Consider the following 26,230-nt stretch of genomic DNA (forward strand, 5'->3'; position numbering starts at 1 on the left):
TACAAAATAGAAAATTATAACTGAAGTCAAAGAATGTAACTATTTTCTGCTATAAATCTGCTTTAAAAAGATCATCACTGGAATTACCGAATCTTTAAATAGTGGCCTTTATAGTGCATAATGAGTTTCAATGAGTTATCCTTTGAAAGGTTTTTTTCATCATTAAAACTAAACTCAACATCTTGCTCTTAAAGATAAATGTAGCTAACAGCATAAACACTGGAATCATTCCATTTTATGACGAGAACTTGAAGTAACATTGGAGAAAAGAGAAACCCGTCCTGATCGTGTCCCGTGAAGGTGAGGAAACAGGACTGGCCAGAAGACAGAGAGAACCCGGGAACCAGGGGCAATTTGGCTGAGAGGCGATCTGAAGGCTGGGGGCTGAGGGGAGAATGTCCTTATCTTTGCCACCCTGGCTTGCCTTCTGCAACGGGGACAGCCGCAGGTGTAACCACAGTTTCTTAGCCACAGAATTACAAAATTAGAAAATATTATATACAAAGGTGGCAATGCTCAGACTATTAAAACAGAAATAAAATCAACAGAGTTCCTAGTCCTGAACATTCCCCGCCTTCCCAGGGTTCAGAGGCTCCAGGTGTGTGGCCAGTCTGGGAGGAGTATTCTAGAAGGCTGTTAGAGCAAAGGACCAAAGAAACCCCTTGGAAAAACTGCCCACATTTTGGATCATCTATTTACAAGAATATTGTAGAGGCCGGGTGTGGTGGCTCACGCCTGTAATCCCAGCACTTTGGGAGGCCAAGGGGGGCGGATCACGAGATCAGGAGATCGAGACCATCCTGCCTAATACAGTGAAACTCCATCTCTACTAAAAATACAAAAAATATAGCCGGGCGTGGTGGCAGGCGTCTGTAGTCCCAGCTACTGGGGAGGCTGAGGCAGGAGAATGGCGTGAACCCGGGAGGCAGAGCTTGCAGGGAGTGGAGATCGTGCCACTGCACTCCAGCCTGGGCGACAGAGCGAGACTCCGTCTCAAAAAAAAAAGAATATTGTAGAAACGAGTAAAGATAATTAGTAATTCCTGGGTTTCCTCTGGAGCAAAGTCTCCCCTAGCCTAGGGCTGTGTGTGTCCTGTTGCAAAGATGAAACATCACTCCAGTATAGCCATGTGTCCCATCTGTGCCCCTGGTTGGTGGCCCATGCCCTGACTTGCGAAAGTACATTGTCTCCAGCAGCTGAGGCTTGACTTCTGAGTTAGAGGTCTTGTCTAACCCCAGTTGCCTGTGGATCCCCCAAGAAGCCGGGGACGAAGTTTGAGCACAGCTTCTGAGCCAGATAGCACGGACCTCAGAACGGAGGTCTTTGTGCAGCACCTGTGGACCACTCTTGTTTCTCTGACCTATGGACAAGGATTGGTAGAGAGGGGCAGTGGTGCAGGGGGTGCAGGGATGGTTCCTGCAAATTATGTGGCTGGTAGGACCGGGGCAGAGACACCAGCCAGTGGAGAGCGTAGGGGTGTGGTGAGCTGCTTTCTTTTTCTCTACTGCTCCTTGGGACTCTAGCCCTTCTTAGGAAAAGGATTTGAGAGCAGAAGAGAGGACAGGAAAGAAAAGGTGGGAAGGGGAGGAAGGAGAGAGAGGCAAGGAGGGAAAAAAGAGCTTCCACTTCTCAAGCTGTGCACATCCCTGGTCACTGCTGGAGATTTCCAAAACACATTCTGCTTACTCAGAAGGCAAGTGTTCATTTACCCAGCAGCTTGTGTGATTTTCTTTCAGATGCTGAAAGCCTTCCTCTTCCCACAAATAATTATTTTAATTGTAGGTAGAGGGCACATATAAACATTCTTTGAAAAAATATGTAGAAAGCATAAAATCTGTTATTTTGTGTCTGGGGGATCATTGTGGGGGCAGTTTGGTGCTCCCGTCCTGGGATGCACTGTCCTGGGAGGTGGGTGTGAGAAGTTGATTGTGTCTCTTCCTCCTAAGGCTGCGTGCAACCTGGGTGGCAGAAGGACAGCAACGCAGGCTGGCAGGCTTCCATCTCTGCTGTGTCCCCCAATTCCCTGCCTGGCTAAGTTTTAAAGTTTTTTTTTTTTCTTTTTTTTTGGGTAGAGAGAGGGTCTCTCTATGTTGCCCAGGTCAGTCTCAAACTCTTGGACTCAAGTGATCCTCCCGCCTAGGCCTCCCAAAGTGCTGGGATTATAGGTGTGAGTCACCATGCTGGGACCAAGGTGACCTTATTTTAACCCACCAAATTGGCTGATGTTTCTTTGTAAATTTGATGGTATCTAGTAAAAAGCCAGATACCAACACTCCTTTTCTGCTCCTAGGCACTCACTCACTCACTCATCTTTTTCATTCATTGACACATTAGCTCATCTGTTCATTCATGAATTCATTGGTCAGTTAATTAAGCAATTTGTTCCTTTCTTCCTTCCTTCATTCATTCATTCATCGCTGGTTCATTCAGCAGGTGTTTCTGGTGCCTCCTAAGAAAGAATTGACCAGCCCAGTTTTTTTTTTTAAATTGATAAATACAAATTGTATATCTATATGGTGTAAAATGTGATGTTTTGATTTATACATACGTTGTGGAATGGCTACATAAAACTAATTAGCATATTCATTATCTTATGCATTTTTTTTTTTGTGGTGAGAACACTTAAAATCTACTCTCTTCGTGGTTTTCAAGTATTCAATATATTATTACGAACTATAGTCACCACCATGATGCACAATAGATCTCTTTAACCAATTCTTCCTGTCTGAGATTTTAAATCCTTTGACCAACATCTTTCTAATTTTCCATCTTCCCAGCCTCTGGTAACCACCATTCTACTCTCTGCTTCTATGAGTTCTACTTGTTTAGATTCTACGTATAAGTGACATCATGGCATATTTGTCTGTCTGTACCTGGTTTATCTCCCTTAACATAGTGTCTTTCAAGTTCACGCGTGTTGTTGCAAATGACATTTCTATCTTTTTTTTTTGAGATGGAGTCTCGCTCTGTCACCCAGGCTGGAGTACAGTGACTTGATGTCGGCTCACTGGAGCCTCTGCCTCCCAGGTTCAAGAGATTCTCCTGCCTCAGCCTCTCAAGTAGCTGGGATTACAGGCGCCCACCATCACTCCTGGCTAAGTTTTATATTTTTAGTAAAGACGTGGTTTTGCCATGTTGGCCAGGCTGGTCTTGAACTCCTGACCTCAGGTGATCTGCCTGCCTTGGTCTCCCGAAGTGCTGGATTTCTATCTTTTTTTTTTTTTTTTTTTTTTTTTTTTTTGAGGCAGAGTCTCGCTCTGTCGCCCAGGCTGGAGTGCAGTGGCTGGATCTCGGCACATTGCGAACTCCGCCTCCCGGGTTCACCCCATTCTCCTGCCTCAGCCTCCCCAGTAGCTGGGACTACAGGCACCCGCCACCTCGTCCGGCTAGTTTTTTGTATTTTTTTAGTAGAGACGGGGTTTCACTGTGTTAGCCAGGATGGTCTCGATCTCCTGACCTCGTGATCCGCCCGTCTCGGCCTCCCAAAGTGCTGGGATTACAGGCTTGAGCCACCGCGCCTGGCCTTTTTTTTTTTTTTTTTTTTTTTTTTTTTTAAGGCTGACTACTATTCAGCCTTAAGCCTTAAAACATTGTATATATGTGCCACATTTCTTTTTCCATTCATCTGTTGATAAACACTTAGGTTGATTCCATATTGTGGCTATTGTGAATAATCCAGCGCAGTTTTGAAGGATGAGGAACTGGCACGGCTCTCTCTAGGTCGGGGGTCTTTGTGGAATTCCATACGGATGCCCAGTCTCCGCTCCCAGAGACTCTGATACTGTAGGTCTGGGGTGGGTCTGTGAACTGGAATTTGCCAAGAGGCCATGTCTGCACGTGGTTCTGATGCCAGCATCTTCTGGTCACACTGGGAATCATGGCTCAGGGAGAGCTTGGGCTTTGGCTGTGGGGTGTGTTGGAAGCTGAACACCCATTCTTCTAAGAGAGTTTAATGCCAGATCTCATTTTCCAAGGGAGTCCAAGGAATTAAGCTTGCTCCTGAGAGTTGACCAGATTAGAGCATTCAACCCCCTGGTAATAAAAAGATGCTCATGTTAGCAGCAAGATGCCCTTATTAAAAAATTTTTTTAAGAGACAGAGTCTTGCTTTGTCACCCAGGCTGAAGTGTAATAGTGATCATCAAAGCTCATTGCAGCCTCAACCTCCTGGGCTTAAGCAGTCCTCCCATCTCAGCCTCCTGAAGTAGCTGGGACTACAGGCACGTGCCTCCATAGCTGGCTAAGTTTTAAAAGTTTGTTTTGTAGAGAGCGGTCTCTCTATGTAGCCCAGGTCAGTTTTGAACTCTTGGCCTCAAGCGATCCTCCCACCTTGGCCTCCCAAGATGTTGGGATTTCAGCCGTGAGCCACTGTGCCTACCCCAAGGTGACCTTATTTTAACCCATCAAATTGGCTGATGTTTGTTTTTAAATTTGATGGTACCTAGTAAAAAGCCAGGAACCAGTCACTGGGCACTGATGGGATTAACCAGAAACAGTTTCTAGGAAGGCAAAATACACTTTCTTTTGACCTAGGTAGATTTTTCTAGGAATTTATCCCAAGGACATAACAGTAAATAACCACAGCAATTTACTACAGGTGTGTTGTTACAGCATCTTGTATAAAAGAAAGAAACAAGCAAAATGCAGATATTCAAACACCAAAATTAGGTGAATACATGATTTTACATTCAGCTGATGGGTGCCAGAGAAATCTGAATAGTGAGAACCAGGGTTTGAGTGCTGGCTAAAATTTGGTTTCTTTCATAGAGGAAGGGTACGTCTGGGCAAAGAGGAGGAGAGGTAGGGTGGAGGAAGACAAGCCTTACCTCTAAAAACGTTCCTGGCTCATGACAGTAACCCTAGCACTTTGGGAGGCTGAGGTGGAAGTACCTCTTGAGGCCAGGAGTTTGAGACCAGCCTGGGTAACATAGCGAGATCCTGTCTCTACAAAAATTAAAAAAAATTAGCCAGGCCTGGGTGGCATGTGCCTGGAGTCCCAGCTACTCAGGAGGCTGAGGTGGAGGGATTGCTTGAGCCCAGGAGTTCCAGGCTGCAATGAACTATGACTGTGCCACTGCACACCAGTTTGGGGAACAGAACCAGACCATATCTTTTTTTTCTTTTCTTTTTTTTTTTTGAGACGGAGTCTCGCTCTGTCGCCCAGGCTGGAGTGCAGTGGCACGATCTCAGCTCACTGCAAGCTCCGCCTCCTGGGTTTACGCCATTCTCCTGCCTCAGCCTCCCCAGTAGCTGGGACTACAGACGCCCGCCACCTCGCCCAGCTAGTTTTTTGTATTTTTCAGTAGAGATGGGGTTTCACCGTGTTAGCCAGGATGGTCTCGATCTCCTGACCTCGTGATCCGCCCCTCTCGGCCTCCCAAAGTGCTGGGATTACAGGCGTGAGCCACCGCGCCCAGCCGTCTTTTTTTTTTTTTTTTTTTTTTTTTTTTTAAAGTTCCCTTATTTCCTGCTAGGAGATGGGCTACTCTATTTTTTCCTGTTTCGCTAGCTCACTCAAGCAATGCATTTCAAAAGCTTTACAACGTTCACATCCTTAAAACCCACAATTCCACTATTAGAAATTGTCTGTAGGTAATTAATCCTGGATGAAAACAAAGATTCACATACAATGATGCTCATTGAAGATTTGTTTTTGGCTTTTTATTATAGAAAAGTGAAAAATTGCACAAAAGTAGCATGAACAGAAAAATGGACTCCTGTGCCCTGTTACTCAGCTTCAATGGTTGTCAACTCCTGGGTCCCCTCCCCTCTCCCAGGTGATTGGAAGGAGGTCCCAGATATTGTATTATTTCGTCCATCAATAATTCAGAAGGCATCGCTAACACATAAGGGCTCCTTAAGAAAGCAAGTCACAATACCTTTATCTCACTTTAAAATTAACAAAAATTCCTTAATATTGGCAAATATTCAGTCGATATTTAATTTCTCCTGCTTGTCTCATAATCTTTCTTTTTTCTTTTGTTTGAATCAGATAAATCAGATAAAGTCCACCCTTGGCAACTGGTTGACGCGTCTCATCTCTTTTAATCTCTGTTTCCCTCTCCCATTCTCTTTTTCCCTTGGAATTTGTTGAAGGGGCTGGATGAATTGCATGGTTGGGTTTCCCACAGACTTGATTTTGCTGATTGTATTGTTTTCGTGTCATTTAACATGTTCCTCTGTATCTTGTATATCCTGCGACTATGTCACCAGTAGAAGTCACAGATATTTCCATGTAGCATTATAGCTATTTCAGGCATCTTGAAATATAATTTGTGCTCCTCTCCACTTTAAAATTATTAAACCTTCCTCTAGACTTTGTTATTGATAAGTACATAAGGATGCACATCTATTGTTATGTCACAAATTTGTTTTTTGTGAAATATTTTGATAATCATACCTCAAGAGTTTGTAACTTATGTATTTCATTTTACTTCATTTCATTATTTTCAGAGGGGGTCCATACTCTTCAGATGACCAAAAGGCCCATTGGTCTCAAGGAGTAAAATCTGATCTAGATCTATTATTTTATTAAGGCTGCAACATGGTTACATTCTATCACCCCTTCTTAACTCATTAGTTGGAATATTTCTGTAAGGAGGAGTTTCCCATCAACTATTTGGTTACCTTGATCTTTATTTTAAAAAATCAACCTTTGTATTTTGTGATAATTGGAAATCCACGTGCAGTTGTAAGAAATAGTACAGAGAGATCCCATGTACCCTTTACCCAGTTTCTCCCAGAATCAGAATACTGACATGGTTACAGGCAGAATACAGGAAACTTCCTTCACCAGGAGGATGTCTTATGTTGCTCTTTTATAGCTAAAAACCATTCCCTCCCAACTCACTCCTTAACCCCAGCAACCACCAGTCTGTTCTCTACTTCTATAATTTTACCATTTCAGGAATGTTAACTAAATGGAATCACATAGTCTGTAACTTTTTGGGATTGTCTTTTTCCCCTAAGCATCAGTCTCAGGAACATGATTCAAGCCGTTGCTTTTCATTGCTGCATAGTATTCTATAGCAAGGACAGACCACAATTTGCCTAATGATTCTCTCCCTGAAGGACATCTAGGTTGTTTCCAGCTTTTGGCTATTGTGAATAAAGCTAACCATTTGTGTATAGGTTTTTGTGTGAACCTGAGTTTTCATTTCTCTGAGATACGTGCCCAGGTGTTGTAATTGTTGGGTTGGATGGTATTTGCATATTTAGTTATTTAAGAAATTGCCAAGCTGTTTGTCAGAATGGCTTACCGTTTTACTTTCCTACCAATAACGCAAAAGTGATCTAGTTTCTCTGCATCCTTATCAGCATTTGGTGTTGTCACTCTAAAGACCTTTTGGCATGTGTGTCACAATATCCACTGTGGCTTTAATCTGCATTTCCCTAATGTCTAATGATCATATCTTTTCTTGTGTTTATTTACCATCTATATTTCCTCTGTGGTGAAATGTCTATTCATGTTTTTTTGCCTATTTTCTAATTGAATTGTTTAAATTTTTTTTTAATTGTTCAGTGTTTGGAGGTTTTTTTTTTTTTTTTTTTTTTTTTCCTCTAGTCTAGATACTAGTCCTTTGTCAGAGATGTGATTGCAAATATTTTCTATCAGTCTGTAGCTTGCTTTTTACTCTCTTACCATGGTCTTTTGAAAAGTGAAACCTTTAAATTTTGGTGAAGTGAATTTTAATCAAATTTTCCATTTATGGATCATGTTTTTGGTGTCAAGTCTAAGAACTCTTTGCCTAGTCTTAGATGCTGAAGATTTTCTCCAATGTTTTCTACTAGAAGTTTTAGAGTTTTATGTTTAAGCCAGTGATCAATTTGAATTAATTATTTTATGAAGTGTGAAGCATAGATCAAGTTTCATTTTTTTAAACCTATGGATATACAATTGCTTAGGCACCATTGGTTAAAAAGGCTATATCTTTCCTTCATTAAGTTGCTTTTGTGCCTTTGTAAAAAATTAGTTGAGTATTTTGTGTGGGTCTATTTCTGGGTTCTCTATTGTGTTCCCTTTATCTATATGTCTTTTCTTTTGCCAGCACCACCCAGCCTTGATAACCATGGTAACACAGGAAGTCTTGATAGTGGGTAGACTGATTTCTTCCATTTTATTCCCCCTTTCCAAAACCATTTTAGCTATGCTAGTTCCTTTGCTTTCAAAATAAATTTTGGAATATTGTCTATATATACAGACAAAACACATTCTGGGCTTTTGATAGAATTGCATTAAACCTGTATATCAGTTTGAGAATAGACTTCTTTATTATATTAAATCTTCTATTTCATGAACATGGTACATCTCCCTGTTTATTTTGACTTATTTCATCAGCATTGTGTAATTGTCTGTACATGTATACTGCTTGTATAGAGAAATGATAACATCATATGATGTTATTTTTGAGCCTGCTAAAATGGTGGATTACATTGGTTGATTTTCTAATATTGAACAAGTCTTGCACTCATGAAATAAATCACATGTGGTTTTGTGTAACTTTTTTTATATATTGCAGAATTCTATTTGCTAATGTTTGTGAAGGATTTTTGCATCTGTATGTGTGTAGCTTTGTTTATTTTCCTATTTGCACAGTCATTTACTTTTCTTATCGAGGTGATAATAACTTCATAATATAAATTAAGAAGTGTTCTGTTTTTGTATTTTCTGGAAAAGAGTGTGTAGAATGGTGCTAATTCTTCTTTAAATATTTAATAGAATTCAGCAGTGATACCATCTGGGCCTGGAGATTTCCTTTTTGGGAGCTTTAAAATTACAAATTCAAAGTTCTTAATCATTATAGGGCTATTTACATTATCTTTTCCATATTGGGTGAGATATAGTAACTTCGTTTTTAAGGAATTGGTCCATTTTGTTTCAGTTGTCAAATTTACACGTATAAAGTTGTTCACAGTATTGTATTTCCCTATTATTCTTTTGATGTCAGCAGGCTTTGTGGTGATATTATCTCTTTTAGTTTTGATATTGGTAATTTGTATTTTTCTCTAATATTGCTGGTTTTGCTAGAAGTTTGTCAATTTTACTAGTCTTTCCAAAGAAAAATTTTGTTTTGTTGATTTTCTCTATGGTTTTATTGTTCCGAATTTCATTTATTTCTACCCCTTATTATTTCCTTCATTTTGCTTGCTTTGGGTTTATTTTGCTCTTTTCTAGGTTCTTGAGGTGAGAGCTTAGATTATTGAACTGAGGAATTTCCTCTTTTCTAATGTATGCACTTAATACAATGAATTTCCCTCTCAGCACTGCTTTAGCTGTGTTCTGTCACTTCTGTTATGTTGTATTTTTATTTTTATTCAGTTCAATGTATTTTTGCTTTTATCTCTTTTAGGACTTCCTCCTCAGCCCATAGATTATTTAGAATGTTGTTGTTTACTTTCCAAGTGTTTGGAGATTTTTGGTTATCTTTCTGTTATTATTTCCATTTGATTCCATTGTGGTTGGAGAGCACACTCTGTATAATTTAAATTCTTCCAAATTTGTTGAGGTTTGTTTTATAAACCAGGACATAGTCTATTTTTGTGTATATTCATAGACAGGTGAAAAGAATGTGTAGTCTTCTGTTGTTGGGTGAACTACTTTATAAATGTTGACTAATTATTGCTGGTGAATAGTGCTGTTGAATATTCTGCAGACTTGTTGATTTTCTGTCTAATTGCAGAGAGAGGGAACTTAAAATACCCAACTGTGTATAACTGTGGATTTTTGTATTTCTCCTTTCAGCTCTGTCAGTTTTTGCTTGCTATGTTTTCAGTTCCTTTGGTGTACAGACATTTAGGGTTGCTATTTCTTTCTGGTGTATTAACTATTTTTTTTTTTTTTTTTTTTTTTTGAGGAGGAGTCTCGCTCTGTCGCCCAGGCTGGAGTGCAGTGGCGTGATCTCAGCTCACTGCAAGCTTCGCCTCCCGGGTTCCCGCCATTCTCCCACCTCAGCCTCCGAGTAGCTGGGACTACAGGCGCCCGCCACCTCGCCCGGCTAGTTTTTTGTATTTTTAGTAGAGACGGGGTTTCACCGTGTTAGCCAGGAGGGTCTCGATCTCCTGACCTCGTGATCCACCCTCCTCGGCCTCCCAAAGTGCTGGGATTACAGGCTTGAGCCACCGCGCCCGGCCTGTATTAACCATTTTATCGTTACATATCTTCTTTCTCTGACTCAGGTAATTTTCTTTGTTCCAAAGTCTATTTTATCTGATATTCATATAAGTACTGCTTTCCTTTGATTAATATTCGTGTGATATATCTTTGCCATCCTTTTGCTTTGAACATGTTTATATTGTTATATTCTAAGTGAGTTTCTTTGAGAAAGCATGTAGTTGGGTCATGTTTTTAAATCCATCTCTGCCATATTTTTAATTGGTATAATTAGGACATTTACATTTAATAGAATTATTGACATGTAAGAGATTAATTAATTCAGCCATTGCTTTTTGTTTGTTTTCATTCTGTGGTTTGCTTCTCTGTTTTTATTTTCCTATCTTCCTGTGGGTTACTTGAACTTTTCTTTAGAATTCAGTTTTATCTGTAGTATTTTTAAGAGTTAACTCTTTGCATAATTTTTTTTAGTGGTTGCTCTAGGTATTGTGTTATTTATACATAACTTATGAGAATCCTGCTGTTGTCATCTCATCAATTTGAGTGAAATGTAGAAACATTACCTCCCTTTAAGTACTTTTATCTCCTTCACTTTTAATGTCATTGTCTTTAATATTTTTTCTACATACATTTAGAACCACATCAAAAAGTGTTATAATTTTTACTTCAACCATCAAACATAATTTGGACACTCAAAAGAAGGGGAGCCTTTTTTATTTACCCATATTTTTGTTTCTTGCCTTCCTGCTGCCCCTCCCCTCCTCTTTTCTCTCCTCTCCTCTCCTTCCTGCCTCTCCTCTCTCTCTCTTCCAAGACTTTTTCTCACATCCTTTCTGTTTAGAGAACTTCCTTTAGACATTGTTTTAGAGTAGGTCTGCTAGAGACAAATTCTCTTAGTTTTCCTTCATTGGCCAATGTCTTGCTTTTCCCTTAATTACTGAAGTATATTTTTGCTGGATATAGGATTCTGGTTAGGCAGTTCTTGCAGTCCTTGAAAAACACATTGCCACTTCTGGTCTCCATGATTTCTGATGAGAAATCTACTGTTATTCTAATTGCTTTCCCCATAGATTAGCATGTTCTTTCTCTTTTTTTCTTTTTGCCTGTTTTTGTATTTGTCTTTAGTTTCCAAAAATTTAATTATGATGTGTCTTGATATGGAATTTTTTGCATTTATCTTGTTTGGGTGAACTCAGCTCTTTGAATCTGTAGATTTATATCTTGATAACTCAGAGACATTTTCAGTCACTCTTTTGTTGAGTATTTTTCAGTCCCATCCTCTTTCTCCTCTCGTTTCAAGGCTCTGATAAAATAAATGTTATGTTTTTTGTTGTAGTCCCACAGGTCCCCGAGGTGTTGTTATTTTTTTGTCTGTTTTTTCTCTCTGTTGTTCAGATGGATAATTTCCATTATTTTCTCTTCCAGTTCACTGATATTTTCTTCTATCCCCTTCATTATGTGTTTTGGCTCATTCACTGAGTTGTAAAAATTTGGTTATTGTATTTTTGAGTTCTAAAATTTCCATTTGGTTCTTCTCTATGTCATTTATTTCTTTGTCGAGACTCTTTTCTACCCCATTTGTTTCAAGTGCGTTTGTAATTTCTCACTCAAGCGCTTTTATGACTACTTTAAAATATTTGTTCGATAATTCTAACGTAATTCTGTCATATTGACGTTAGCATCTGATTGTCATTTTTATGCGGTTTGCGACCTTCCTTTTTATAGCATGAGTGATTTTTTAAATTGAAACGGGAATTTGTGTTCTATTATGAGACTTTGAATCTTACTTAGAGCTTGTGGTCTAGATGGCTTTTTTCTGATACTGCTCTTGTAGGGTAAGGGAGATGCTTCCCATCAGTTTTGGCTTCATGCATTTTGCAGCTTTTTTGTTTGGTGCACAAACATTTAGGATTGGTATGTCTTCTTGATGGATTAACGCTTTTATCATTATTATGATGTCTCTCTCTGTATCTGGGAATTTTATTTCTCTGACTTCTATTTTATCTAACATAAATATAATCTTCCTTGAGGTTCCCCACTTTGCCTCAGTTGACATCTGAGATAATATGATCCCACTACTCCTCCACTGATACTGTTGGGGGACGGAGGCCAGTGGGGATGAAGACTCCACACTTGGCCTTTTCTGACATCAGCTCAGCATGGATGTTGGGTTTCCTTGTGAGGGTGAGAGTCTAGACTCTTCACCTGGCCTTTAATGAAGTGGGACCACAAGGCTTTTTTGCTGTGGTATTTGGCTGAAGTAGTGTGGTTACTGTCTAAGAGTCTTCTGACTTGCTAGGCTGCTGCTTTTCTGCTCCTTTGGCTAGAGAGAGCATTTTGTTTTATTTTGTTTTTTTGTTTTTGACATCTGTGTCCATTGTTGTTTCCAGATTTCTAATTTCTTCAGTTGTATGTTCAGCATATATGAAGCAAAAAGAAAACCAAAGGAGCTCATTCCTATATTATTCCTCGGGTCTTGAGGTCCCCAACCACACTGCCATAGTTTTTCCATTTTTCAGAAAATTCTTATGTCTGTTTTACATTCAGAGAAATATTATGTTTGTTTTATATACAATGTTCAGGATTTTTGATTGTACTTAGTGGGAGGAATAGGAAAAAGTATTGCCTGTTTCATCTTTCTGGAGAGGATTAAAAAATCTAATTTTGTTTAAAATTATGTAAAATATTTCATGGGTTCAAAGTCAAATCAATAACACAAATAATGTTCAGAGACATTCAGCTCTATCCGTTTGTTTTCCTTTCTGTTCCTTCTGAATCTACGGACAATTAGTTTTTAAAGTTTTGGTTTGTTTTTTAATTTTAAAAATATAAGTAACTCTCTCTCTCTCTCTCTCTCTCTCTCTCTCTCTGTGTATGTGTGTGTGTGTGTGTGTGTGTGTGTATCCCTTCCTTTCTTAGATAAATGATACCATACAAAAGTCACTTTCCTCCACCATGCGATTTATTTGATAATATATCTGGGAGGTAACTCCATATCAGTATATAGAGATATTTTTATTCCTTTCTAAAGTGGTACAGCAGTCTACTTTTTTTGGATATACCATAGTTTATTCAACTAGTTCATTATTGAGAGACACTTGAGTTGTTTCCAGTCTTTTGCTAGCACGAATGTGCTGTAGTGAATAACACTGTGTTTCATCACTTTGTATTTTTCTCCTGTATCTTTTGTTAGATTCCTAGAAGTGAAACTGCTATGTCAAAAGGTGAATGAATACGTCATTTTACCAGATATTGTGACATAATTTTTAACATAAAAATTAGAAACCACCCAAATATTAAATAATAAGTTAAAAATAATGGCAACAGCATATGGGTATAAGAGTCATACGCAACAGCACATGAGTGTAAGAGTCAATGGAATTTGAGTTTTTGCTATGAGTATGACTCCAGAGTCCCTACAAGAAGGTCATGCTTAACGACCCCTGGCGTATATATTCAATGGGAAGCTGTGGAAATATTCAAGAATATTAGTGAAAAAAATTCTCTATCTATTAGTAAAGGAACAAAGCAGGTAAAGTAGTGCAAATAAATAGTATGATCCTATTTTGTAAAAGAAGTCTGTGTAGTGAGTTTGCAAATTTGCTAACACTACACTTAAATGTGTAAGAAACACATGACTTCTTCATTTCTCAAACTGCTCTGTTTTCTTCAAGACTCATGGGGAATAAAACTCCTAAATTTTAGTCTAATCTGGAAAGTGGAATATAAGACAGGCTCTTGAGTCCTTTTCATTGGACTTTCTTCAAGATGATGACTGTCTGTGTGGGGGTGGGAGGCTCACAGGACTCAGTGACAAAGGGGAAAATATGAAATATTTGAATCTTCGCTTTCTCTGAGGCAGAGTGGCTGGTCCAACATGACTGTCCCATCTAGCACCTGCTGACATTTACTGAAACTTGTTGCTCACCAATATTTCTGGCTTCTTCCATCTAGCCACATGCTAGGACTGCACTTTTGGATTAGTGTGGAGTTAGGCATGGCCATGTGACACACTTTGGCCAGTGAAGCCTGAGCTGAGATGATGACCCACGTTTCTGTGGAGGCCTTTGAGTGCTGGTCCATGACCCTCCTGATTCCCTTCCCCCTGCTAAAGTGACTAGTTATGATTTAGATGGGGGCTGCTTCTGTGTCCCTCAGTGAGGGCAACATAGGGCAGAACCTCCAGCCACCCCTTCAGTGGATGCAGACTGAGAACAGCACACAGACTTGGAACCCAGGGTTGCTTGTTACTGCAGCATAACCAAGCCTAGACATGTGTAGTCTGAACTTCCTGGTGGGGCAAGACCCGTGGATGCTCCTTGGCTGATCTGGCCTCTTTTTGTCTCTGCTGGTGCTCACAGACGACACTGTGTTTCCCAGTGTGCTGCCATTGGATACTGGGCTTTTGGTCCTTGCCGCAGAGAACTTTATGAGACATCTCTGGAATTCAGCTTGGTCACCTTCCTTTCCTCTCTCTGGGGCATTGAGAACTTCTTTGCCCTTTTCAAGCCATATGGGAACTGAGGGAAGCTAGAGAAAGTAAATTCCCATCCCACTTGCAGACCCATGAGGAGCTGCTGAATTTGCACAGAAATGGCCACTTCCTCTTAGATTAGTGGTGCAGCGTGGAAAGACATTTCTTCCCAGTTCCTAAACACGAGGCGTGAGACTCCCTGAGTCCTCAGCATCCCTCTAAACTTGGCGCATGTGTCTCCTACTCTGGGTCAAATCTGGAGAGGAGCATGGGGACTCACAGGTCTCCTGTGCCTCTCCTTTCTCCATCTTCCTTCTACCCACAAGTCCCTTGGGCCAAAAAAGGCGCCTCTTCTGTCTTTTCCTTCCTGCCTGGTTGGAACTCTATGCTCCAGGTACCGTGAGGGAAATCTAGAACATTTTTTCTCCAACGAAGCCTGAAGTTAAGTCTACGGATCTTCCAAATCTAATTTGGAAGTCACTGCAGAGCCCTGTTTTGGTGTAGAAGTTCTCCAGCTTTCTCAGTTCATGGTGCCCCTTAATGTCTCAAGTCGTTTTTATTTTTCTCACAGCATTCTTAGCAGCTTTTTTTTTCTCCCCTGCATAGCACTTAGTTTCTGAAAAAATGCTTTAGAACTAGTATCAAGAAATTAAAAAATGTTCATCAACTTTGACTCAGTGTATCCACTTCAAAAATGTAATCTAAGAAGATAATTAAAAAATGGAAACATTTGATACACAAAACAAATTCCCCCAAAGCCTAACATCTCATTAGTTAGGTCTAAATGACATAATAGTAATAGTTTGTGTGGTGTCTGACAGGTGTTGCTAGTTTCTTTTAAAAAGTTAAAACAGGCTGCGTGCTGTGGCTCACGCCTGTAATCCCAGCACCTTGGGAGGTCGAGGCAGGTGGATCACCTGAGGTCAGGAGTTCGACAGCCTGGCCAACATGGAGAAACCCCGTCCCTACCGAAAATACAAAAAATTAGCCAGGCGTTGCGGGCGCCTGTAATCCCAGCTACTCGGGAGGCTGAGGTAGGAGAATCTCTTGAACCCAGGAGGTGGAGGTTGCAGTGAGCCAAGATTGTGCCACTGCACTCCAGCCTGGGCAACAAGAATGAAAATCCATTAAAAAAAAAAAGTTAAAACAGTCTGTGGTGATGAGGAACTCACTGTGATGCCCCAGGGCTCTGGCACATGCTTTGGAAACCCCAGTTTTGGTGGGATCTGTTCTCCTAAAACATCAATCTTCATACCCCCTGAACCATGGCTTACAGAGTATGCAAATATATTGAACAATATTTTAAAAATATGATCTCTGTTACATATATGTAGAACAAAGCCTGGAATTAGGGATTACTTACATTTTCTTCCTTTTGGTGTATGAGCAAGCGTTTCTGCCCATGACAATGTACTCACTGCAATAAGAACAAAATGTAAATTAGCTCTTCAAAGTATGGAGGTGAGAAGTTTTGGATCTTCCTCTGCTTGGGATGACGGGAAGTGATTCAGTCAAAATGTGCAGGAGTGGGATCTGGATCTCTGGGACAGACGTCTGCTTCAGCACCGAGTTCCCCATCGATGGGTGAGAGATGCCTCTGCAGTGTCCCAGGCAGATGTGAAGGTGGAAGACTGCCTGCAGGAAAAGAAGTCAGGGTCTTTCAGGCCGTCATTTCATACTGAGGCTTGGTCTACTGAGTGGCTCTGCCTGCCCGGAACCTATGGACTTAGGATCCATTGGGGTTACTGTTTCCTGGCTCTTTTGTTGTCAGATGGCTGTGAGGTCAGGCTTGTCTATGACAAAGAGAGAAAAAATGTGCTGAGAGGTGTATTATCAAAGGAAGTGTCTTTTTTTTTTTTTTTTTTTTTTTTTTCAGACAGAGTCTTGCTCTGTCACCCAGGCTAGAGTGCAGTGGCATGATCTAGGCTCACTGCTACCTCTGCTGCCCGGGTTCAAGAGATTCTCAAGAAGGTGTTTCTTTTTTTCTTTTCTTTCCTTTCTTTCTTTCTTTTTTTTTTTTTTTTTTGCCTCACTCTGTCGCCCAGGCTGGAGTGCAGTGGTGCGATCTCAGCTCACTGCAAGCTCTGCCTCCCAGGTTCATGCCATTCTCCTGCCTCAGCCTCCCGAGTAGCTGGGGCTACGGGTGCCTGCCACCACGCCCAACTAATTTTTTTGTATTTTTAGTAGAGATGGGGTTTCACCATGTTGGCCAGGCTAGTCTTGAACTCCTGACCTCAGGTGATACCCTGTCTTGGCCTCCCAAAGTGCTGAGATTACAGGTGTGAGCCACCGCTCCTGGCCAGGAAGCATCTTTTAATGACAAAGTTTGCTGCCAAAAATGCCACCCAGAGATTGGAGATTGTGTGTCTTCTTTTGCTTTTCTATGAATATGCTTCCCTTCCTTCATGGCTCAGCTTAAAGCTCTTCAGAAAGAGCTCTCTGTGATGGAATAGGCGATCTAATGAAGCTGGGAAAACATGTATTTAGGTAATTCACAAACACGCAAGAAAGGAGTGTGAAACTAAGTAATACTTCTTTGTTTCCCTGACAAATCAGGAAAGATTAAAAATCAAATAGTTGACTGGGCATGGTGGCTCATGCCTGTAATCCTAGCACTTTGGGAGGCCAAGGCAGGTGGATTGCTTGAGTCCAGGAGTTCAAGACCAACCTGGGCAACATAGTGAGACCTCATTTCTACAAAATATACAAAAGTTAGTTGGTCGTGGTGGTATATGCCCGTAGTCCCAGCTACTGGGGAGGTTGAGGTGGGAGGATCACTTAAGCTCGGGAGGTTGAGGTTGCAGTGAGCTGAGATAGCGCCACTGTACTGCAGCCTGGGCAATGAGACTCTGTCTGAAAAAAAAAAAAAAAGTCAGTGCTGACAGGCTTGTGATGAACTAGGCACCTGTACGTTGTTGATAGGATTGTGAATTGGTTCAGAATTTCTGAAAAAGTGCCTTAGAAATAGTATCAAGAAATTTAAAAATGTTCATCAGCTTTGACCCAGTGTATCCACTTCAAAGATGGAATCTAAGAAGACAATTTAAAAAATGGGAACATTTTCTACACAGATGTTCATTGCAATATTGCCTAAAATACTGAAAAAGCACTTAAATGTTTTATAGGGGAATCATTAAGAAAAGAATAAAGTATATGATATAGTAATTAAAATCGTATTTATTAAGTTTTGCCAACTTTTGCAAACACTTCTTTAAAGTTTTTTTTTCAATAGTTTTTGGGGTACAAGAGTTTTTTGGTTACATAGATAAGTTATTTAGTGGTGAATTCTGAGATTTTAGTACCCCCATCACCCCAGCAGTGTACACTGTACCCAGGATGTAGTCTTTTATCCCACACCCCTTTCCCCAACCTTCCCCCTCCAAGTCCCCAAAGTCTATTACATCTTTTTGTTTGTTTGTTTGTTTGATATGGAGTCTCACTCTGTCACCCAGGCTAGAGCGCAGTGGCATGATCTTGGCTCACTGCAACCTCTGCCTCCTGGGTTCAAGCGCTTCTCCTGCCTCAGCCTCTCAATTAGCTGGGATTACAGGTACATGCCACCACACCTGGCTAATTTGTTGTATTTTTAGTAGAGACAGAGTTTCACTGTGTTAGCCAGGATGGTCTTGATCTCCTGACCTCATGATCTGCCAGCCTTGGTCTCCCAAAGTGCTGGGACTAGAGGTTTGAGCCACTGCAACCGGCCTATTATGTCATTCTTATGCCTTTGTGTCCTCGTAGTTTAACTTCCACTTATGACTGAGAAGATGTGATACTTGGTTTTCCATTCCTGAGTGACTTCACTTGGAATAATGGCCTCCAGCTCCATCCAAGTTGCTGCAAAAAACATTATTTCATTCACAAACACTTATTATATTGTGGGATAAAGAGGATAGAAAATCCTTTCTCACATAGGATCTCAGTTATGCAAAAAATTCATACAGAAAACTGGAAGGAACTACACAAAAATATTAATATAGTTATCTGCATTTTAATTTTAATGTTTAAATAATAGGAATGAATTTTATTTTTTTCATTTTTTTGTCCATGGTTTACAAAGACAAACAACACAAGGTATTAACAAAGTGGAGTGGGCTGCCTTGGGACTTGATGAGTTCCTTGTTGTGGGATGAATTCATTTTCTTAATCAGAAAACATTTAATGAAGATGTCCTATGCTTCTGGTATTGTGGTTGGTGTAAGAAGGCCAGTGGTGAGCAAAACAGACACAGGGCCACCTTCTTCAGGGCTGATCACTGAGGGGAAATTGACAAGATGGGATCTCCCAGCAGGAACCAGTCACTGCCTGGTGTGTGTAGTCAGGTGCAGTGTAAGTGCCGGGAGCTGTGAGGTCATGTAATTGGGGACTAAGCAGGATGGAAAGCCCACAGAGGGACATGGGCTGCGTGGTGGGGATCAGGAGGAGAAGGGAAGGAGAAGGCAGTTCCAGGCAGAGGGAACGGCCTCTTAAGTGGGCCCCGAGGCAGGAATGGGCATAATTCTTCAGAGATGCAGCACGGAGTGGGCTGGGATGCAGAGATGAGTCACAGCTACTCCGGAGGCTGAGGCAGGAGGATTGCCTGAGCCCAGGAATTAGAGGCTGCGAGGTGCACAAGTGCCATTTAGTGGGGTTGTATGCACCAAGCATCCATGGGGAAGAGGCAATGCTGCTCATAGCCACCTGAGACCAGAAGGGGAAAGGCAAAGGCTCCTGGGCCAGGTGTGCCTGTCATCCCCTCTGCTCACCTCCCCCGGGACCAGCCTCCCTTCTCTGGTCACTCTCATCCTGGAGTTTGCTCCATACCATTTAGCATATGGCCTTTGACTCTCATTCATTTATTCTTTCATTCCAAAAAACTGATAGATAGTGTGCTTACTCCTGTGGAGATGGTGATGGAAAGGCCTTATGAGGCAGGGCATGTACGTCTGTAACCCCAGCATTTTAGGAGGCTGAGGAGGGAGGATTGCTTGAGGCCAGCAGTTTGAGACCAGCCTGGGCAACATAGTGAGATCCTGTCTCTATAAATAATAATAATACAAAAACTAGCCAGGTGTGGTGGTAGTGAGCACCTGTAGTCACGGCTACTAGGGTGGTTGAGGCAGGAGGATCACTCGAGCCCAGGAATTGGAGGCTGCAGTGAGCCATGAGTGTGTCACTGCTCTCCACCTTGGGTGATGAATTGAGATCTTGTCTCAATAAAATAAAATAAAATGCCTTATGAGTTATACTCAGGATAAGAGACAAACAATACTTACAGGGTCTGGGAGGATGGTTTTCCCATGGTCTGGCCTTGCCTTTAACCTGGAGGGTGGGGCGGGCCCTATAGGGGAGGGTCTGGGTCTGCGTCTGCTGCCCAGGGTTGGATGAAGCTCCCAGGTCATAGCCCCACAGGGAGCTACCTGGGGACTTGGCACCATCCGGACACACTCATCCATTTGCTGAGTACCTGCTACTGCAGAACCTGCATGAGGCAGGGATGTCTGGTGAGACAGTGGGGCAGGGGGTGGCTCCTGGGAGCTCCAGGCAAGGATGGGGCTGGGATGAGGCTCTGGAAGGAGCCAGCGCTTTGAAAACTGGGGGCTGAGTGAAGAGTGAGGCTATCTGTGGTGGGCTCTGGTTAGGGCTTCTGAGCTGGACCTAGGCATGCTTGGGAAAAAATCCTGGTAGACTAGCTGGGGGTTGGGGGAGGGGACTATTTCCTGTCCCTGTTCAGGGGATCAGCTAGAAAAGGGACATGGGTGTCCCAGCTCCCACTTGGGTTGCCCGCCCAGGTGCCTTCCTTCCCCTTCCCATGGGCACTGTCTTCCTTCAGCCACAGTGCCCAGCCCAGGCCCCACCCTGGCCCTTCTCCCGTCCCCCTGTGGGCACCGCACTCATGCCCCCGATGCCCGTCCAGGCCCTCCATTGTCTCGGGAAGATGTGTGTTCACCCGCGTGGGTTATTATTAGCCTGCGATGAAGTGAAAGGCCCTGAATGGGGGATGCCGAGCTCTTGCCTGACACCGTGGCCCAGGCAGGAAGGAAATGATTCATTATGGCTACAAGGCGTGCTCTAATTTCATATAACGAAATAAATGACAGTCGTATTTTGGGCGCCACCACGTGCAGATAGCATTGTTCGCTGACTGCCTCTCACCCAGGCTGCAAGGAGAATCAGAGCAGGCATTGTGCAGGGAGATGCGGGGCTGGGGGTGTCTGGGAGGTGGCAGGTGCATAACTCCGGGAGGGTGAGTGAAGTCGCTCCTGCAGCAGCTGGAGTGGCCAGGGGAAGGGGCCCTGGGGCCCCTCTCTGGCACAATCTAGGGCCCCCCCACCCTGCTGATCCTCTTTTTGCTTCCCTGCCCACCCCAGCCTCCCTGGCTTCTCCAAGCCCTGCTTACTTGTTCAGTTCAGTCCTAGATCTGGGAGCCTCCTCCTCCAGGAAGCCCACAGCACCCAGCCCGTGGCTACTCCGCTCTTTCAGCTCTGTGTCTGCCTGTGCTGGAGAGTGCCTTTCTCCCTCCTTGCAGGCTCCGGGGTCTCTCTGCCCTTCTGGCCCCAGCTAGGCCCTCACTGAGTTCTCTGCAGCTATGCATGAACAGCTTGAGATGAGGTTTCTGTATTGATCTGTCTTTGGTTGCTTAAAACAGAATAACTGGGTAGTTTATAAAGAAGAGGGAGTTCTCTTTTATTGCTCTAGAGGATGAGAAGTCCAAGGTTGAAGGGCTGCATCAAGTGAGAACATTCTTGCTGGTGGGGACTCTCAGCAGAGTCTTCAGGTGGCACAGAGTGTCCCATGGCGAGGGGCTGAGTGTCAATGTGCTATGCTCAGGTCTCCCTTCTTATAAAGCCACCAGTTCCCTTCCCATTAATCCAGTGGCTCTTTTATCCATTCATAAAGGCGGAGCCCTCAGGATCCAGTCACCTCTTAAAAGCCTCACCTCTCAATACTGTTGCATTTGGGATTAAGATTGAACTTGAGCTTTGGAGGGACATTCAAACCATACAGCTTCCTCGGCCGGGAAGGTGGCTCCAAGTTCAGGTCAGCTCACCTTCCCCCGGTGTCTCCTGGGGTGAGGAACCCCCTCGAGAGCTGAGCCCCACAGCAGTGTGGCAATTGCAGTGTGATTTCCCCAAGGCGTGGCAGGTCCCGGAGTGAAATAAAAATGAAAACACAAAGTCCCTCATTAAAATAATGAATTAGGAATTTCAAAACAGGACAGCAGAGCATCTAAATCCAGGGCAGGGCCCTTCTGAATGTGGGGCCTGAGTACTGCACAGGTCATGGGCTCAAGACCCCCTCTGGCTCAGCTCCAGGGTCAGAGAGAAGAGACTCAGAGTTGGGGCAGGGTGCCCCTGGTGACAATACTGGGCTCTCTGTGGCCTCAGCTCTGACCGGGCAAGCTGGCAGCAGAACTTGGAAGAATGCCTGATTAGTCGGAATGCCCGGACCTCTGTAGGCTCTGCAGCAGTCAGGGCTCCAGGGCACGTGAGAGGAGGCTCCCCACACTTCTCCGTCATTAACTCATGGTCCTGAGTTGCTGCAGAGCTGGGAGGTTGTACTTGACATCACCTTGCTGCCCCATCCCTTCCTGGACACCTTGAGGGGCCAGCACCCCATACCTGCAGGGCCACCCAAGGTGCCCAGGTTTTTTGTTTTCTTTAAGTGGCTTTGCAGTAAATTAAAGCCATTTCTTCCAAAACAAACTATTTATAGGCAGACTGGGTTGCTTCATGCCCCCTCAGCCAAATGCCTGTTTGCAAGAATTCAGACCCCTGGCCCAGAAGCTGGCAGTAAATCTTATTTTTCCAATGTATTTCATTTGGAACTCAAGATAAAAAGAAGAGGAGAAGAGGATTGCATTCACAGTCATTTCATCTCAGGGCCTCTAACCAGGAGAGGAAGCCTCAAGCTCGCTGGACCAAGGAATTCTTGTTCCTGCAATATTTGCACACAAAATGGTTTCACATTTAGAAATATACATTAAGAGTCGTGTTAATCATAGATATTTGGAACTGGGTGCTGACTTGCCAGGGAAACAGAACTTTGGTGTGGAGTTTAATCTGAACACTTATTTCAATTGGGATGACAGCAGGGCCACTGAGTGGGGACCCCACACCCATCTCCACTGTATTGTGTTGAATGTATATAAGCCATGTCCCTGGCAGAGGGGGAGCTCCAGCCTCTGCAGGAAATCGCCCGGGATGTGACAGCGGTGAGCCTGCCCAGGGCTCCTGCAGCCAGGTCAGCTTTCTCTGGGTGCTAGCAAAACATTTTGAGGAAAGGTTGCAAACAGACAACACATAGGCTGTCTTCAGGCTCAGGTGGGTTTTGGGACCTCTTTAGAGTTTTAACAAAACCTGAATTAAATGCCAACGTTTCAAAGTCAGAAGTCTGCACATAAACATCCAAATTCTGGGCATCTCTTAGAAAAACCTGGGCATTTCTTCTTGACCGCAATTGAGAGGTGTGAAGTCAGGCTACTCCTTTTAGATGTGGCTATGCTCTTAATATGCGGTCATACTTGTCTCTCCGCACACCCTTCCCAGGCCTGTGCTGATTGGCTGTCACTGCAGATCTTTGATTCGCACTGCTGCATGTAACTGACATCATGCGTTTATGTTGCCTGCCTGATTCCTGTGGGCATTTCACCTTTTGTTTCCTGGCTTAGAAGTTCCGAAGGATAGAGAATGGGAGGAAGCATCCATGACATCTATTCCTGCCTCTGTCCTTGAACCCTGTGAGTATACTTGATGTACCCAGATGATCAAGTTATTGGGCCAGAAATTTTTCTTTAAAATTTTTTTTTGAGACAGGGTCTTGCTCTGTTGCTTAGGTTGGAGTGCAATGGTATGATCATGGCTCACTGCAGCCTCAAACTCCTGGGCTCAGGTGATTTTCCCACCTCAGCCTCCCAAGTAGCTGGGAGTACAGGTGCGTGCCACCATGCCTGGCTAATTTTAAATTTAATTTAATTTTTGTAGATAGGGTTTGGCTGTGTTGCCCAGGCTAGTCTCGAACTCCTGGCCTCAAGCAATCCTCACACCTTGGCTTCCCAAAGTGCTGGGATTACTAGCCATAAACTACTGTACCTGGCCCAGACATTTCTTATTGCTATTAACAGTAAGATGTTAATGTTAAACATTAACATGGGGGCATTGCCTACCCCTGGACAGAGAGAGATGGGGTTTGAGAGAAGACAGTGGTTAGTTAACTAAGTATTCTGCAAGCTGCCCTTGCTGAAACATGAGTTTGCAAAGTTATGATCTTTTCTTTGAAAACAACATTCCCTGGACCCTGTTTCTCTTCTCTGGGCAACCTGTGCCCTAGGATTGATAACCTACAGCAGGAACAAGTTGTCATAGTGCATCCCTGGACCCTTTGCAAAGGAATCAAGCCTCAACTTCCACACAATGATCACTTCCCTAGGGTCCAGCTCACTCTCTGCCCAGAACTTTAATTTCTGGCTGGCGGTGGCTACAAGGGCAGAGATAGCCGTGGCTTCTCTGGGAGGAGGCTGGCAGGGCAGGAGTGTTTCCTGAGACCCCCACTGAGGGAGGGCAACTGAGCCGGTTGCTGTGTTTACCCTGAGCAGAACCTATGCCCTGTGGGATCCACCCTCCTGCCTTGTCTTGGACGTTCGTGGGTGTATGAGTCAAAATGCAAAGTCAAGGATGCCAGGTGCCTGGGAACCTGTGGGTGTGTCTGCTTCTTGTCTTTGGGCTCTTGGATAAGAATACATCTCCGAGAACTCACTTGGTCTGTCATGCTATCCTATGGGTGGGTCTCTGCTTCCCAGCAAGTTTTAACTTGCTTTCTCATTCTTGCCAGGCAGAGACAAAGTTTTCTTATTAATAGAAAAATGGTGAATGCAAGGACCTGAGGACTAGCTGCCATAGTGTCAGATTAAGGGAACAACCTATCTTTTGGATCTACTTTACTAACTGGTCATCCAGTAGCCGATTGAGTGTTTGAATTGAATTAAATAAAGGGTGGGCCAGATGCTGTGGCTCATGCCTGTTATGCCAGCAATTTGGGAGGTCAAAGTGGGAGGATTGTTTGAGCCTCAGAGTTCAAGACCAGCCTGGGCAACATAGCAAGACCCCATCCCTACATAAAGCTAAGAAATTAGCCGATTATGGTAGTGTACTCCTGTAGTCTCAGCTACTTGAGAGGCCAAGGTGGGAGGATTTCTTGTGCCCAGGAGTTCGAGGCTGCAGTGAGCTACAATTGTGCTAATGCACTCCAGCCTGGGTAACAGAGTGAGACCCTGTCTTAAGGAAAAAAACAAACCAAAACAAAAACCCAACAAGCCCCAAAAACCAAAAAGCAAAAAAAAAAACAAAAAAAACCAAAAATACCAAAAAGCCCCAACAAACCAAAAAGAAAGGGCTTGTGTGGGGGGGGGGGCGGGGTGGGGCGCTTGGCCCTGAGGGTGAGGCATTGGCCATTACTGGTAGGCTGTAGGCAGAAGTGGAGGTCTGCAGGGTGACCCAACTCCTATTCTGTCCTATACAAGGCCCCCACGCTAGGACTGTGGGACCTTCTACGGGTCCCCTTAGCATTGCCAAACTTGTCCTGGTTCGCCAGGGCTTTCTGGGTTTTGACACTGAAAGCTTGTATCCTGGGAACCCCCTTAGTCCTGGGCAAGCTGGGTGGTTGATCACCCTACCTGGGCATGGCTCTGGGGCCAGAGGGGTGGTCAGAGTCTAAAATCTGCTATGAGGGTGGGAGATGGTCTGGGCTCAAGGAGAAAGCACACAGAAGAGGCAGCCACCCTGTGACTGTGATGAACTCAGAGTGTGTTCCCTGTGCTTCCCCAGCACAGGTGACACTGTGACATCATCCTACATAGGTACGTGTAATATCATTGTACCAGTAGTCGTGCCCAAATGCTTCTTCCAATCACAGTTGCACTCTTGGTTCACCCTAGCTTCTGAGGGCAAGAGGAGGATGGAGCATGACAAGGCACAGCCCTCCCTGCAGCCCCCCTAGCCTACGTGGGTGTTCGGAGCACATGTGTGAGTGAATGTCGGGGTGTACATTCCTCGCTGGGTGCCAGGAAACCATGAGGAACTTGGAGTCAAACATCGACCTGGACATGTCATGGCTGTGTGGCCTCTTTGGGGATTTATGCTGACTCTCTGGGCCATGGTTTTCTCCCAGTAAAATGGTGAAAATGAAAATGCACCTGCCGCATAGAATCATCCTGAGACTCTGAAGCTCTAGGGCTCAGGGTGCTCTGTGCAGGGGCCAGTCTGTGTCAGTCTCCAGATGTCCCTATACCAGTCTCCAGATGTTCCTTCCCTCAGGCAGCGTTGGGAGCAGACTGGAGTCTCCACTTTCTCTCTCTTTGCAGTGTTCCCTTACAGTTGCCTGCTTGGACATCAGGTACCTAGAGTTGAGAGGTACAGTGTGGCTCCAGGCACCCTGGGCCCTCAGGGAGAGCTTGGCAGTGACAGTGGGGAGGGGGCTGGTGCTGTGATTGTGCAGAGCTGCTGAGGGGTCCACTGGGCAGGAGGGAGACCCGGCTCCCTGAGTAGCAGAGCGGCTTACTGCAACTGCACACGTGGAGAGGGAAGCCCAGGGCTTTGGGCACACTCATCACGGGAGAGCCTGGCGTGGATGCCTCTTAGCTTGTGCCTGTTGGCAAATACGAAAAGGTGA

Source organism: Rhinopithecus roxellana, chromosome 12 (assembly GCF_007565055.1).
Source record: "Rhinopithecus roxellana isolate Shanxi Qingling chromosome 12, ASM756505v1, whole genome shotgun sequence".
NCBI classification, from domain to species: domain Eukaryota; kingdom Metazoa; phylum Chordata; class Mammalia; order Primates; family Cercopithecidae; genus Rhinopithecus; species Rhinopithecus roxellana.